Source organism: Scyliorhinus canicula, unplaced genomic scaffold (assembly GCF_902713615.1).
Source record: "Scyliorhinus canicula unplaced genomic scaffold, sScyCan1.1, whole genome shotgun sequence".
In the NCBI taxonomy this organism is placed as follows: Eukaryota; Metazoa; Chordata; class Chondrichthyes; order Carcharhiniformes; family Scyliorhinidae; genus Scyliorhinus; species Scyliorhinus canicula.
In genome coordinates, this window is record NW_024055751.1 from 18,464 (window position 1) to 34,287 (window position 15,824).

A 15,824-nucleotide genomic window follows, 5' to 3' on the forward strand; every position below is an offset into this window, starting at 1 on the left:
ACAGTCCAAAGATGTGCAGGTTAGATGCATTGGCCATGATAAATTGCCCTTAGTATCCAAAATTTCCCTTTGTGTTGGGTGGGGTTACTGGGTTATGGGGATAGCGTGGAGGTGTTGACCTTGGGTAGAGTGCTCTTTTTATGAGCCAGTGCAGACTCGATGGGCCGAATGGCCTCCTTCTGCACTGTAAATTCTATGTAAATCTCAAAGGGGTGTGTGTGGAGGAGATTACAGTGATCAGGATCATCACTACTATGGAGTAAAAGAATTATGAGAAATTTAAACTTTTTTGTGCCTTTTAAAAGGAAGCATTTCAGTGGATCAGTGGGCACAGAGGCTGATGTGAGTAAGCCCGTGGGTAGCAGAGTTTGGGATGGGATGGAGGGGGTTGTTTAATGTTGGAGTCCAGCTGCGAGTGCGTTGGAATAATTTGTTTGAGAGGTAACAGAAAAATGGATGATGGTTCCTGCAGCAGATGAATAGAGACTAAGGTGGAGGTGAGCTGTGTTCCTGAGGTGGAAATCGGCAATCTTGGTGATGATGTGTTCCCGGGAACTGCTCCACCATCAGCGTGTTCACACTGATGAGAGACGTTTTCAATGCCCAGACTGTGAGAAGTGCTTTAAAAGTTCCGGGGAACTGATGCGTCATCAACATATTCACACTGATGAGAAACCGTTCAGGTGCTCCGACTGCGGAACTGGGTTCAAGACATCATCTGACCTCACTGTACACCAGCGAACTCACACTGGGGAGAGGCCGTTCACCTGCTCCCAGTGTGGGAAGACATTCACTCAGTCATCCAGCCTGCTGACACACCAGCGAATTCACAAGTAATTACAGTGAGTGGACAATCTGATCAGCTGCCTCTGCTGCTTCCCTCCTTTCCACTAGCTCCACCAGGCCAAACTGTCACTAAACATTCCCCTCGTCTCTGAGTGTGAACTCAGATCTATCTCCGGTTTCTCTCCAATCTCCTGTCATGTCCTGTTCAATCTCATCTTGTTTATGAGACCTGACTTCTGCTCCCTTGACCCGATTCTCACTAAACCGCTGACCATCCAACTTCCCCACATTAACTGATATTGTTAACAGTTCTCGCTTTCTTCTGGTTTTGCCACTACACTATCCTCACCGTTCCTGAGAAAACAACCCTTGATGCCCAACCTCCTTGCAAACGGCCATCCCATCTCCAACCTCCCTTTCCTCTCCAACATGGTGTCCTCCAAGGATCTATCCTTGGCCCCTCCAATTTCTCATCGACATGATGGCACTACAATCCATAGAATCCCTACACTTTCCGTTGGTGATTTGGCCAACGCGCAGGCGCTTTGCCGGCCCGTTTGACTTGGACCGACTGAGCATGCGTGGCTCTGACATGTACTCGGCATATTTAAAGGGTCAGTGTCCCTTTGCTGTTGCAATTTAAAGGGTCAGATGTTGCGAGCCTGATTTGAACGCAGATAAGGGAGAATAGGTTTTGTGGCTTCAAAAATAATGTAAAGTTAGAAAACTATCCACCCTCAATTTCTGCATTTTTTTCTTTGCAGGAATTACTGATATAAATGATTAAACAAGGAGTGGATTCACAGACAGGAAGCTCTGACTCCCAGACACCACATCAATCTAACCGAGTCACTTAATTAATCAGGACTCAGTAAGATTGGCCATATGGAAGGAGAGAGCAGCATTCACAGCGCAGGCAATCTGTACACATCTTCAGCATGTGGACCTGGATTTAACCATTCGACCAATATGGGAAGACACACGTGTGACCGGAAAAGGGAAGGTCTGTCTGGACAATGTGGGGGTGTTGGGAAGGGATTCAGTTGTCATCCCTCTGATCAGGATATGTATCGATACAGTCACACCGGAGCAAGGCCATTCACCTGCCCACAGTGTGACAAGGGATTCACTCGATTTTCAAATATGTTGCGACACCAACAGGTTCACACCGGGGAGAAACTGTTCAATTGCTCCCAGTACGGAAAGCGATTCACTCAGTCATCCCACTTGCTGACACATCAACGAGTCCACACTGGAGAGAGACCATTCACCTGCTCAGTGTGTGAAAAGAGATTCACGGAGTCATCGGCCCTGCTGAGATACCAGCGGGTTCACACTGGGGAGAGGCCATTCCCCTGCTCTGTGTGTGGGAAGGAATTTACTGAGTCATCAATCCTGCTGAGACACCAGCAGGTTCACACTGGGGAGAGGCCATTCCCCTGCTCTGTGTGTGGGAGGGGATTCACTCAATCATCCAACCTTGTGAGACACCAGCGAGTTCACAAGTGACTGCAATGTTCCAATTCTGCAGTTATTCCTGCTGTTAATCAGATTTAGGAGTAAAACGTGTTCATTATGAAACAGGGGAGTGTCAATGCTGTTGCTGATAGCCACAGTAACCGGGTTGCAGTTGGAAGACTGCATTTATAATAATAATAATCTTTATTAGTGTCACACGTAGGCTTACATTAACACTGCAATGAAGTTACTATGAAAATCCCCTCGTCGCCACATTCCAGCGCCTGTTCGGGTACACGGAGGGAGAATTCAGAATGTCTAAATTACCTAACAGCATGTCTTTCTGGATTGTGGGAGGAAACCAGAGCACCCAGAGGAAAACAACACGGACACAGGGAGAACTCTGCACTGACAGTGCCCTAAGCAGGGAATCGAACCTGGGACTCTGGCGCTGTGAAGCAACAGTGCTAACCAATTGTGCTACCATGCTGCACATGGTATTATCATGCCTTTGTAGTATATAGTGCCTTTCACAACTTCGGATGTCTCTGTGTACAGTAAGCCTCCAAAAACAGCAATGCGATAATGACCAGTGATTTCTTTAGTGAGATTGATTGAGAGTAAACTATTAGTCAGAGAGCAGTGAGAACTCCCCTGCTGTCCTTCTAACAATGCTCGGAGATTTTGTTTAATAATATTATTACCGAATAGATAAGGGGAACCAATGGATGTGGTGCATTTGGATCTTCAGAAGACTTTTGATAAACTCTCACAGAGAAGGTTAGTAAACATAAGAGTGGGGGGAGTATAATGGCATGGATTGAGGATTCACAGAAAACAGAGAGTAGGAATAATCAGGTCATTTTCAGGTTGGCAGACTGAATAGTGAGGTACGGGAAGGATCAGTACTTGGGCTCCAGCTATTCACAATCTACATCAATGATGTGGGTGTGGGGACAAAATGCAATATTTCCATGTTTGCTGATGACTCAAAACTAGGTGAGAATATGCATTGTGAGGAGAGTACAAGGAGGATTCAAGATGAGTAACGCAAACTGAACATAATGTCAAGATTTGACACAGTCACTTGATTCATCAGGACCTGAATATCATCAGCCTTTGAATGTGGAAGGAGAAATGTTTGTTCTGTCTGTGGGAAAAGATTTCAAATATCAGTGTGATTGGAAATGCACCGAGACCCACACAACACACACCCGAGTGAGAGTGTTCCAGTGAACTGACTGTGGAAAGAGCTTTACCAGTTACACAGCCTGAAGAAACATTACACCATTCACAGTGAGGAGAGACAGTGCACATGTTCTATGTCTGATCAAGATTGCAACTGATCATCCATCCTGGAGAGACACAAGGACACTGGCACCATGGAGAAACCTTGGAAATGTGGGGAGGGATTCAGTTACCCATCCCAGCTGGAGAGCCATCGGCGCAGTCATACTGGGGAGAGACCGTTCACCTGCTCCATGTGTGGGAAGGGATTCACAAAGTCAGCCAGCCTGGGGTCGGATCAGAGAGTTCACAGTGATGAGAGACCTTTTAAATGCTTTTACTGTGAGGATTCCTTTAAAACCTCTCCAGATCTAATCAAACACCAGCTTGTTCACACTGACAAGAGACCATTCAGTTGCTCTCATTGTGAGAAGAGATTCAGACAGTCGTCTCACCTTATTCAACACCAGCGAATTCACACTGGGGAAAGGATATTCACCTGCTCCGTGTGCAGAAAACAATTCACTCAATCATCCAATCTCCAGACACACCAATGCACTCACAGTGGGAAGAAGCCATTCACCTGCCCCGAGTGTGGGAAGGGATTCAATCAATCATCCAACCTGCTGAGACAACAGCGGGTTCATGTGTGACTGCAGGAGTTGGGTGTTGGGTAACACGGTAGCCTTGTGGATAGCACAATTGCTTCACGGCTCCAGGGTCCCAGGTTCGATTCCGGCTTGAGTCACTGTCTGTGTGAAGTCTGCACATCCTCCCCGTGTGTGCGTGGGTTTCCTCCGGGTGCTCCGGTTTCTTCCCACAGTCCAAAGATGTGCAGGTTAGGTGGATTGGCCATGATAAATTGTCCTTAGTGTCCAAAATTGCCCTTAGTGTTGGGTGGGGTTACTGGGATATGGGGATAAGGTGGAGGTGTTGACCTTGGGTAGGGTGCTCTTTCCAAGAGCTGGTGCAGACTCGATGGGCCGAATGGCCTCCTTCTGCACTGTAAATTCTATCTATGATAATCGCATCCTTTGTTTATTTCTGTTCAAGTTAATAACCCCTATAAGTGGGCTGGAGTTGTCCACAGGACAGGTGATGTGCCGGGATTGCAGTATGTGGGAGTTTTTGGAGAACATTGCCATCCTGGACAATCATATCTGCGGGAGTGTCTGCAACTTGCAGAATCTGGGCTCAGGGTTATTGAGCTGGAGTCTGAGCTGCTGACATTGTGGGGCATCAAGGGGGGGGCGGGGGGGGGGGGGAGTCACCTGTACACTTCCCCGAAGTTCAGTAGAAAGTTGCAGTGGGTGGGGGACTCGATTTTCTGCATCGTTCGACAGTTTGAAATGTGTGGGGATAAGTGAGGAATGATCAGTGAGCTCCGGCTGTCTGACAGCTCGATGTATTACTGCAGGCTGAGAGACTCAGTGACAGGAACCGCATACAAAAACACTGTTGCAGTGGGACATGATGAATGGAGCAGTGGGCTGTGGCGGAAGTTATGTGGAGTTCTAGCATTTAACAGACAATAACGTCCAGACAATGTGTCCACAGACAGCTCTCATCAGCTCTGAAGAGAGAAGTCAGATTTCATGCCCTTATATTTTTCTGCTCTATTTGATATGCCACTGATAGAGGATAACCAGAACAAATCTTACCCTTTTTATGTCCCCAGTGGACGATTAATCAGAACCCACCCCGTCACCAAGCTCAGTCTAATTCATGACAGTGAGTGAAATATGGGTAGCACGGTAGCACAGTGGTAAGCACTGTTGCTTCACAGCGCCAGGGACCCGGGTTCGATTCCAGGCTTGGTCACTGTCTGTGCGGAGTCTGCACGTTCTCCCCATGTCTTTGTGGGTTTCCTCCGGGTGCTCCGGTTTCCTCCTACAAGTTCCGAAATACTTCCTTACTCGGTGATTTAAACATTCTGAATTCTCCCTCAGTGTACCTGAACAGGCATCAGAGTGTGGCAACTAGGTGCTTTTCACAGTAAATTCATCGCAGTGTTAATATAAGCCTACTTGTAACACTAATAAAGATTATTATTAAACAGGACATCTCCATCTACATTCAACACAGGTTGTTTAGCATAGGGCTACATCGCTGGCTTTGAAAGCAGACCAAGGCAGGCCAGCAGCACGGTTCAATTCCCGCAACAGCCTCCCCGAACAGGTGCCGGAATGCGGCGACTCGGGGCGTTTCACAGTAACTTCATTTGAAGCCTACTTGTGCCAATAAGCAATTTTCAATTTCAATTTTCAACACCTGTTCTTTGAGATGATTTATTTCAAATCAATTAAAGATCAAACTTATTCGGATCAATGAGATCGCTGTCATTATTTCATTCCAATTAATTGGTTACAACAGTAATATTGTGATTCTAATCAACCTTTACAGCAACACTGCTATTGACTAATGTGTACAAATTGTCCTCCCATCAGTTCCAGCACCTCCAGGAAGGCACAATATTCCATTGCCCGTTGCAACTTGGCTTTAAGGGTTAGCCCTGAGCCTGGTGGTAGCTTCACTCATGATACCCAGTTACATGTGAGGTAGAAATGGGACGGGAATAGAAGTAAAATATTGCGGTTGCTAGAAATCTGAAATAAAAACAAAATGCTGGATAAACTCAGCAAGTCTCGCATCATTTGTGAAGAAACCGTTAACATTTGGTTGCTATGGTTTTGGTTGCAGAATGTTAACGGTGATCTGGTCCTTTGGACTTCATTTGTACTTTGTAAGACGGAGTGAGGGAAAAAGCAGCAATATCTCAATGTCTCTGACAGCGCGTGGTGTCCATCTTTGTGCGGGGAAGAGCTCCATTAGGTCATAGTGTTAATGGAATCGGGATCGACGTGCCCCTAACAAAGATGGGGAAGACGCGAGCTATGTCTGCATTTCGCCGAGGACTTCCGGACAGCAGCGCATGCGCATTGCAGCGGGTGTGGTTTGTTGACGGAAGCGCGCGGACTCTTCCCCTGATCAGATTTGAGGGGGGAAGGTTAACGGTCGCCGGCGTTGCCATGGCTGCGGGGGCGGCGCTCGCCAACCGCGCGCGCTGGCATAAGTGGACCCTCGAGCTCAACCCGAGCGGCAGCAGCAGGTGCAGAGGCCGCGGGGAAAGCCTGGGGCTCGAGTAGGTCGGGCCAGCCTGCCTCACCCGCGGGGAGGGCACCAACCTAAAACTTTACACCCCACGGTTTTCCAGGGTCCTTTCACCCCTCACTTGGCCCCTTGGCAGAAAGCAGCTTTTCAAATCTCCTAGAAACCACTCCAACCCCACTTGGCTTCTTTTCCCGGGGTCACGGCCCTGAGACACCATCTTGGTTTCAGCCCCCCCACCTGATCGGGTGCCAACTGCGGTGTTGGCTGGAGGAACGATTGCTGGTTTCTAGGGCCGGGTGCTGCACTGGCTCTCTCGCCATTCAACATCGTTCACTTTCAAGCTAAAATTTAGTTCCTCCGGTGATTCGGTGTGATCGCCATTTGATGGAGGACTGGACAAGGGGATTGGCACCATGATTGTCAGTTGACTTCAATCCACTTTTGTGGCCGTCCATTCCCATGACAGTTTGGTGGATGCAGTGGTAGTGTGCTCTTGGCTTGCTCATGGTTTAGTTCATGCTGGCAGTATTGCCACCATGGTGGGGTCCCTGATGGAGAGACTCCCTCTTTAAAGAGGGTCCTGAAAGCGTTGCTGAGGTGACCAATTTGTGTTCTCTGTTTCTCACAGGAGCCGTGATAAACAGAATGGACAGGGCGACTCCTGTGCCCAGTCGCATATTCAGACAAACAGCTTCCAGACATCCGCGTCCAAGAAACAGACCGGATCGTGGTTGAGAAAGTAAGTTGGATTTGAATGTGTCCTCGGTGTCCAGCTAGCCAGGCTTGGTTTGTCAACAGTGGTTAACTAGGTTGGTGAACCGCTGCACTCTATGTGCTAAAGGGACCTTTTGTGATGTTAACCGTCATCCTTATTTCCAGGCCTGGGTGTGACCTTCCCCAACCTGGCTCCCTTTACTGATGCTCTGCTTGCTTTCTGTTTTCAGTTCTGCTGGGACATCGCCTTGGCTCCATTGAAGCAGCTGCCCATGAATCTGTTCATTATGTACACGGCTGGCAACAACATCTCCATTTTCCCAATCATGATGGTTTGCATGACGGCCTGGAGACCCATACAGGCACTGATGTCCATGTCGGCAAGTGAGTATTGTATTGATTCTGCAGCTGTGAAACCGCTCTGAACTGGCATCATTTGAATGGGACTTAGAATAGAGTGCTGAGAGCTCGGTGAATGAGGGAGTTCGGGAAGGACGGGAAAGAGGAGCTCTTTTACTTTCCAGATTTCTTGGCCTTCAAGAAGTGGTCTTACTCTGCTACAGGAGAAGAAGTTAGTTTGTTAGTGAGTAACTGCCAAGTGACATGGGGTTATTCTATTTCTATGGCTCAAAATACTGTAGCAACTGGTTGTAAGGTTGATAAAATATATAAAAACAAAAGTAAAACATATTGGGGGTGGCACGGTAGGTTTATACCTCCAATGTACAGATATCCCCCTGGGAGAGAGAGGGGACAGAGACACCAGTCACTGTACAGATATCCCCCTGGGGGAGAGAGAGGACAGAGACACCAGTCAGTGTACAGATATCCACCTGAGAGGGGACAGAGACACCAGTCAGTTTCCAGATATCGCCCTGAGAGACACCAGTGAGTGTCCAGATATCTCCCTGGGGGAGAGAGGGGACAGAGACACCAGTCACTGTACAGATATCTCCCTGAGATTTCTCTTGGTGTCCAACAATCCATTGATGTCAGTTTGGAATATAATCAGTGATTGAACATCCACAACTCTCTAGGTTACAGACAACTCACGGGGTGAGGAAATTCCATTTCAGCTCAGTCCGAACTGGCTGCCCCTGATCCTGAGGCTGTGTCTCTGTGTTCCGGATTCTGCAGCCAGAGGAAACAGTGTCTCCACATCTCCCTGTCAAACCCTATTTACAATTATATCTGCTTCAATCGGATCGACTCTCGGTCTCGGAAACCCAAGATAGTAAAGGCCCATTCTTCCCAATCTCTCCTCGTTGGACAATCCTGTCATCCCAGGAACCAATCGGGTGAACCTTTGTTACCCTCCCTCCTGGGCAATTCTGTAGATAAGGAGACCCAAACTGCATAAGTTTTTCCTGCTGTGTTTGACCAAAGCTGCAATTTGTACAATTGCATAAAAATTTCCTCACTCAAACTCCAGTGAATCATAGAAACCCTATAGTGCAGAAGGAGGCCATTTGGCCCATCGAGTCTGCACCAACCATTTGAAAGGCCACCATACAGAGACCCAATTCCCTCCCTATCCCTGTAACCCCACCTGACCTTTGGACACTTGAGGGGCAATTTAGCATGGCCAATCCACCGAACCTGTACATCTTTGGACTGTGGGAGGAAACCGGAGAACCCGGAGGAAACCCACGCACACACTGGGTGAACGTGCAGACTCTGCACTGGCAGTCAGCCGAAGCTGTAATCAAACCCGGGTCCCTGGCGCCATCCCTCGGTGAAGGCTAACGGAATACCTGCCGTCCCAATTTCTTGCTGTATCTCCATGCTGACTGTTTGTGATTCGAGTACAAGGATCCCTCAATCCTCTGTGAACATTTCAGTCTCTCCCCTGCTCCTGATCTTTCTGTTTTTCCCATTCTCACTCCCAGTCTTTAAGGTCCTGGGGAATTCGACTCAGCACTGGCTGCAGTGTCTGCTCTACTTCATCGGCAACCTGCTGGGGTTGGCGCTGGCCGTCTACAAGTGCCAGGTGATGGGGCTGCTGCCCACACACTCCTCCGACTGGCTGGCATTCCTCCAGCCGCCCCAGGTAAGATCTGAACGCGGAACGTGAGGGGGAGTTAGGAAAATAGGAAGAGAAGGAGACCGTTCAGCGCTCTGGAGCCTGAGCGACGGGTCCAACGTTCCCTGGAGTTTAGATCACCCGATTGAAAGATGTGTAATTCTGAGGAGACTCCGTAAGGTCGATGTGGAGAGGCTAAATCCCGGAGAGTCGGTGACACGGGGCCACAGTCTCGATAAGGGGGCGGCCATTTTGGACTGTGACGAGGGAGAATTTCTTCACCCAGAGGGTTTGTGAATCTTTGGAATTCTCTATCCCAGGGAATCCTGGATGTTCGGTCGTTGAGTGTATTCAAGGCTGAGGTGGAGATATCTTTGAGAATTGTGGGGCGGGGAGGAGTGCGGGGAGAGTGGAGCTGAGGTCAATGATCAGCCGTAATCTTGTTGAATAGTGGAGCAGGCTCGCCAGGAGCTATTCCCACTCCTATTCCCGTACCAGCCTCCCCGGACAGGCGCCGGAATGTGGCGACTAGGGGCTTTTCACAGTAACTTCATTGAAGCCTACTCGTGACAATAAGCCATTTTCATTTCATTTCATTATTCCTGATGTTCCTCTCCTTTCACAGAGAGTGGAGTACATGGGCGGGGGGCTGGTCCTGTGATGGTCCCACTCTCCTCCCATCGCTCGGAGAGACAACGCCCGAGGATGATCGACACTGGACTGAATCTACTTCCTCCTGGTTAGCGTCGGACCAGGCAGGCTCCAGGTAACCTGCCCTCCCATCGCTGCCCCATACACACACACTGACAGAAAGAGACAGACAGCCGGCCCGTGTACCTGTGACCACTGTCGGAATGGCCGGAGATGTTGGCAGCAGGGACTGTGTATTTTGTCACTGGTTATTCATTCGTTGATTCTTCAACTCCCTTTGCTGAGCCACGAACGAGGGATGTGTTGGGGCTGACGATGGTATGGGAGGCTCCTGAATCAGTCATTCCCGGATGATCCCGGTGGCTCTTGCTCTCCATCCCACCTGGGCCGGAAGGTCACAGGTTTGTAACCTGAGAGTCAAGCTGCTGTAATTGGGGCTGTCATTCCAGCCAGCAGAGCTGAGGGAGTGCTGCTGTGTCAGTGAGATGTCAAACCGAGGCCCTCCACCCCCTCGAGTGGATATAAAATATAAGCAGCAGGATGGGGAGGGAAGTTATCTCCGGTGTCCCTCAAACCCTCACTGAAATTAGGTTCCTGACCGTGTGTTGCATAATGCTATGTGGGATCTTGCTGTGCACATAGCAGTCGCCGTCTCCTCCCACAGAATGGCGGGGGCTACACTGCGGGAGTGACCCGTCGAAAGGAAGAGATTGTCTTCCTCCTGTGCCTTTTCAGACTGGCCCAGAGCTTTCAATCAATACGGCAGCTTTTTATATTTGAAGCACCGTCACTGTTTTCATGTGGGAAACTTGGCAGGGACTGCACAGCAAGATCCCATAAACACTCCGATTACCACCAGATACCATGTCAGGCTATCTGAAGGATAATATTGCTGCTCGGACACCAGGCTGGGGAAAGGAGTGGGCTGGGTAGGTGCTGCCGTCCTTCTCTCCATCACATTGGCCTCGGGATCTTGTACATCCACCTGAGGGGGCACAATGTGACAGGGAACCTAGTTTATGTCCCACTGACAACAGGAGGCACGGTAGGGCAGCACGGTAGCACAGTGGATAGCACTGTGGCTTCACAGCGCCAGGGTCCCACGATCGATTCCCTGCTGGGTCACTGTCTGTGCGGAGTCTGCACGTTCTCCCCGTGTCTGTGTGGGTTTCCCCCGGTTGCTCCGGTTTCCTCCCACAGTCCAAAGACGTGCAGGTTAGGTGGTTTGGCCATGATAAATTGCCCTTAGTGACCAATAAGGTGAGGAGCAGTTATTGGGTTACGGGGATAGGGTGGAAGTGAGGGCTTAAGTGGGTCGGTGCAGACTCGATGGGCCGAATGGCCTCCATCTGCACTGTATGTTCTATGTTATTGAATATTTAGTGCTTGTATATCTGTGAGTGGGCGCACATACGTGCATGTCTATGTGTATGTGTGTCTACGTTTGTATATGTGTGTGCCTATGTTTTTTTCTGTGCCTGTGTATGTGTATGTGTGTGCCTGTATGTGTGTGGGTGCACGCGCATGCGCATGTGTACCCAGCATATTGCGCGTGCGAGGGTGGCTAGGTGCGTGTGCGAGTGTGCCTACGGATGAGTACATGTGTTCCAATGGATGTGTGTCTGGTCTTTCAACTGCCCTTCCCAGGTTCCAGAAGAGATTTGCTCCAAAGTCAGTCTGGACATTGTGGCTGAATGTGTTCCACTCTGATACTCTGTACTGTCACTGAGCTTCCCCATTAACCTCATCTGGTGTGTGAAGTGGCTGCAGCATCTCCAGGAGTTTCTGACAGTTCTTGACAATCTGCTTTCACTTTATTTAATGATTGTGTTTGAATTGTTCCTCTTCTGTTGGTGGGGCTGGGGTGTGGGGGGGTGGTCCTAATGGTCAGGGTGCCCTTCTGACCCCTCCCAACTCTGAGACTGTGCCCGATACAGGAGTGAACCGAGGCCGCTGGAGGCGAATCGATAACCTCGAGGTGAGTGGAGAAATATTCAGTCAGTGCGAGTTTGGCTCTGCTGTAAAGAAGCTGCAATGTCTTTTCAATGATCCTGTAACTGTGAAAATAAAGAATTTCAGCAAAACTGGGCCTCTGTGAAATAACAGTAAAGGAAAACGAGTCTCAGATTTCACTGACTCCACCAGCTCAAAGCTCTCCTGCTCTTTATTAAGTTACGTTTTTAACTCTGCCACAGCCTTGTCTCCTCTGTCCCAGACTTTATGCTGCTGTCTCAGTGAATGGAATGACTGAGTGAATCAACACTCAGTCTTTAACGTTCTCTGTCTGCCTCTCTCTCTCTCGCTCCCTCCCTCTCATTCTCCCTGTTGTGCTGACACTCATGAATTTCAGGCTGATCACTGAATTCCTATCGACAGTCAACAAGAACTTGATATTTATTGCACCTTCAATACAGTAAAAATCATTTAGCACTGGAGCTGCTTTCACCAGATATTCTCGTGTTCCAGATCACCAGAATTCACTGAGTAAAATCATCTCTACTCGTGCCCATCCTGGCTGTTATGACAAATATTTTAAAGTTGCCTTCTGTTGTTACCAACCACCCTGCCAATGGAAACAACGTCTCTCTATGTTGATGAAACCCCTCAAGCATTTCAGTCTCTCGATTACATCTTTCCTTCACCTTCTCTGATACTGGGAGAACAATCCCGGCTTCGCAGGTCTCTTCACAGAACAGAAACCTCCCATCACTGATACTGTTCTAGTGAGGCTTCCCTGCACCCTCTCCAATTCCTTGATATCTTTCCTAAGGTGCGGTGCTCAGAATTGAACAAAATATTTCCGATGTGGATTAACCAGTGATTTAGAAAGATTCAGTATAACTTGTTTTTCCCACTCTTTTCCTCCAATAAACCAAAGACCCAATTAGGATGTTTTAACCAAGTTGATCGACCAGAAGGCCTTTGACAAGGTGCTGCATAGGAAACAATTAAATACGTTTTTAAAAATCAATTTTGAGATTTTATTTTCCAATATAGGGGCAATTTAGCGTGGCCAATCCACCTCACCTGCACATCTTTGGGTTGTGGGGGTGAAACCCATGCAGACATGGGGAGAATGTGCAAACTCCACACAAACAGTCACCCAGGGCCGGAATTCCAATCCGGGTCCTCAGCGCCGCAATCCCAGTGCTATCCACTGCGCCACATGCCGCCCTACTATTAAATAAGTTAACAAAGTGTCTTGGGAGTCCTTGTTCAAGATTTTCTTAAGGTGAACGTGCAGGTTCAGTCGGCAGTTAGGTAGGCAAATGCAATGCTAGCATTCATGTCGAGAGGGTGAGAATACAAGAGCAGGGATGTACATCTGAGGCTGTACAAGGCTCTGGTCAGACTCCATTTGGAGTATTGTGAGCAGTTTTGGGCCCTGTATCTAAGGAAGGATGTGCTGGCCTTGGAAAGGGTGCAGAGGAGGTTCACAAGAATGATCCCTGGAATGAAGAGCTTGTCGTATGAGGAGCGGTTGAGGACTCTGTGTCTGTACTCATTGGAGTTTAGAAGGATGAGGGGGGGATCTTATTGATACTGCGAGGCCTGGATAGAGTGGATGTGGAGAGGATGTTTCCACTTTTAGGAAAAACTAGAACCAGAGAACACAATCTCAGACTAAAGGGACGATCCTTTAAAACAGAGATGAGGAGGAATTTCTTTGCTGTAGAATGCTGTGGAGGCCAAATCAGAGTGTCTTTAAGACAGAGATAGATAGGTTCTTGATCAATGAGGGGATCAGGGTTTATGGCGAGAAGGCAAGAGAATGGGAATATCAAAATATCAGCAATGATTGAACGGCGGAGCAGACTCGATAGGCCGAGTGGCCTAATTCTGCTCATATGTCTTATGGTCCTGTCCTGTTGCATTGAAATATTAGTTTATATTCACTCTCTGGTCACTTTACCTGCATTCGGTTTAAAATTGTACCGTTTAGTTTACTTTGCCTCTCCTCATTCTTCCTTCCAAATACATACTTTTTTAAAAAAATGTTTTGAAATATTTTTAAACATAAATTCAGAGTACCTAATTCAATTTTTCCAATTAAGGGAAATTTAGGGTGGCGAATCCACCTACCCTGCACATCTTTGGCTTGTGGGGGTGAAACCCACGCAAACGCGGGGAGAATGTGCAAATTCCACACGGACAGTGACCCAGAGCCGGGCTCGAACCTGGGACCTCAGTGCCGTGAGGCAGCTGTGCTAACCACTGCACCGCCATGCTTCCTCATTCCAAATACATCCTCGATTTGAATCGCTTTGGGATGTTGTGAGCTTGTAAAAGATGCAACATGAACACAAGTATTTTCTATCACATTTACAGCTGACTTAAGTTGTAGATTTTGCTCTGGAACGTTTAAATGAGATTGACAGTCACAGTTTAACTATTTTACTGCAGAAAGAGTTGGTTATAAATACAAGGTTCCTTCGTGCAGCCTTGGCAAACTGAGTGTAACCCCGAGAGTCTGGTGAGTGGGGGAATTCGGTGAAGGAGGTGTTTATTCCTTTTCTACCTTTCTCGTCCTGTACAAATTGGTTCTTACTCTACTACTGGGAAATCATTTGTAATTTGTTGAGTATTTGGTCAGTTGTTCAGGTTTACTCTATTCGTAAGGTTCAGCGGGGAGTCAGTGAATTCAGAGGAATGATCCCAGACAGCAGTTCTTCAAGGTTCACTGCAGCCCTGGCAGCTCCATTCTCATCTCCGGAGAGCTCAGCAACTGCAGACACTGTTTACACCGGAGTTCTCCTGGTGCAGCGGGAGCAACATTTTGCTTTAACACCAAAACAACCTGAGTAATCGGTCACTCGTCAGATGCTGGTTGTGGAATCTTACAGCCAGCACAGGGCGGGGAAGTGAGCTGGACCTGATGTGAGAGAGCACATGGGCAGTAGAGATGTGGATGCTGACATGTTCTGGTCAGGGGAAGTGCGGACTGAATGGGAGGTTGACCAGGAATTTAAACAGGGGAATGGATGTGGGTTTCAGCAGTAGCCGAGCTGGGGTGGGGTGGAGACAGGCGACATTATAGATTTTGAAGTATCTGATATGAGTGATGGTGTGAATATGTGGTCGGAATCTCATCTCAGCGTGGTGGCACGGTGGTTAGCACTGCTGCCTCCTAGCACCAGGAACCCCGATTCAATTCCGGCCTTGGGTGACTGTGTGTGGAGTTTACACATCCATTCCGTGGGTTTTCTGCGTGGGTTTCCTCCCACAGTCCACAGATGTGCAGGTTAGGTGGATTGGCCATGCTAAATTACCCCTTAGATCCAAAAGATGAGCAGGTTAGATGGGGTCCTGCACTGTAGAGATTCTATGATTGTGCAGAGTGTGGTTCAGCCTCAGATAGTTCCCAGGGAGAGGGATGGACTCGGGATTTAGAGAACGGAATTTCTGATGGTGACTGAATACAATGGCTTTGGTCTTCCCAATTTTTAATTGGAAGAAATTTCTGCTCATCCAATGCTGGATGTGGGATAAGCAGTTTGATAATTTAGTAACAGTGGAGGAATGGAGAGGGATGGGGGTGAGGTAGAGCTGGGTGTTGTCAGTGTACATGTGAAAACTAACACGGTGCTTTGAGATGATGTCACCTAGTGGCAGCGTGTAGATGGGAAATAGGAGGGGCCGAGGGTAGATCCTTGGGGAACACCGAGTACACGGACTTTGGAGAGGAAAGCGATATGAGATCGGCGGTACTTTGCAACAACAGTCGGAAAAGTTTTGTTTTTTAAAAGGATAGGTGATGATGGTGGATTTAAAGGTGAGAGTGAGTACCAAAAGAGAGAGAGAAATATTAACAATATCAGCTAACACGGAGAAGCTAACATGGTCAGGATGTTTA

The 15,824-nt window shown here is 48.2% G+C and overlaps 1 pseudogene; it reads left to right on the forward strand.

The window, feature by feature from the left end:
• The first annotated feature begins 6,315 nt into the window (after positions 1 to 6,315).
• On the forward strand, positions 6,316 to 11,130 carry LOC119960913 (annotated as a pseudogene).
• The last annotated feature ends 4,694 nt before the right edge of the window (positions 11,131 to 15,824 follow it).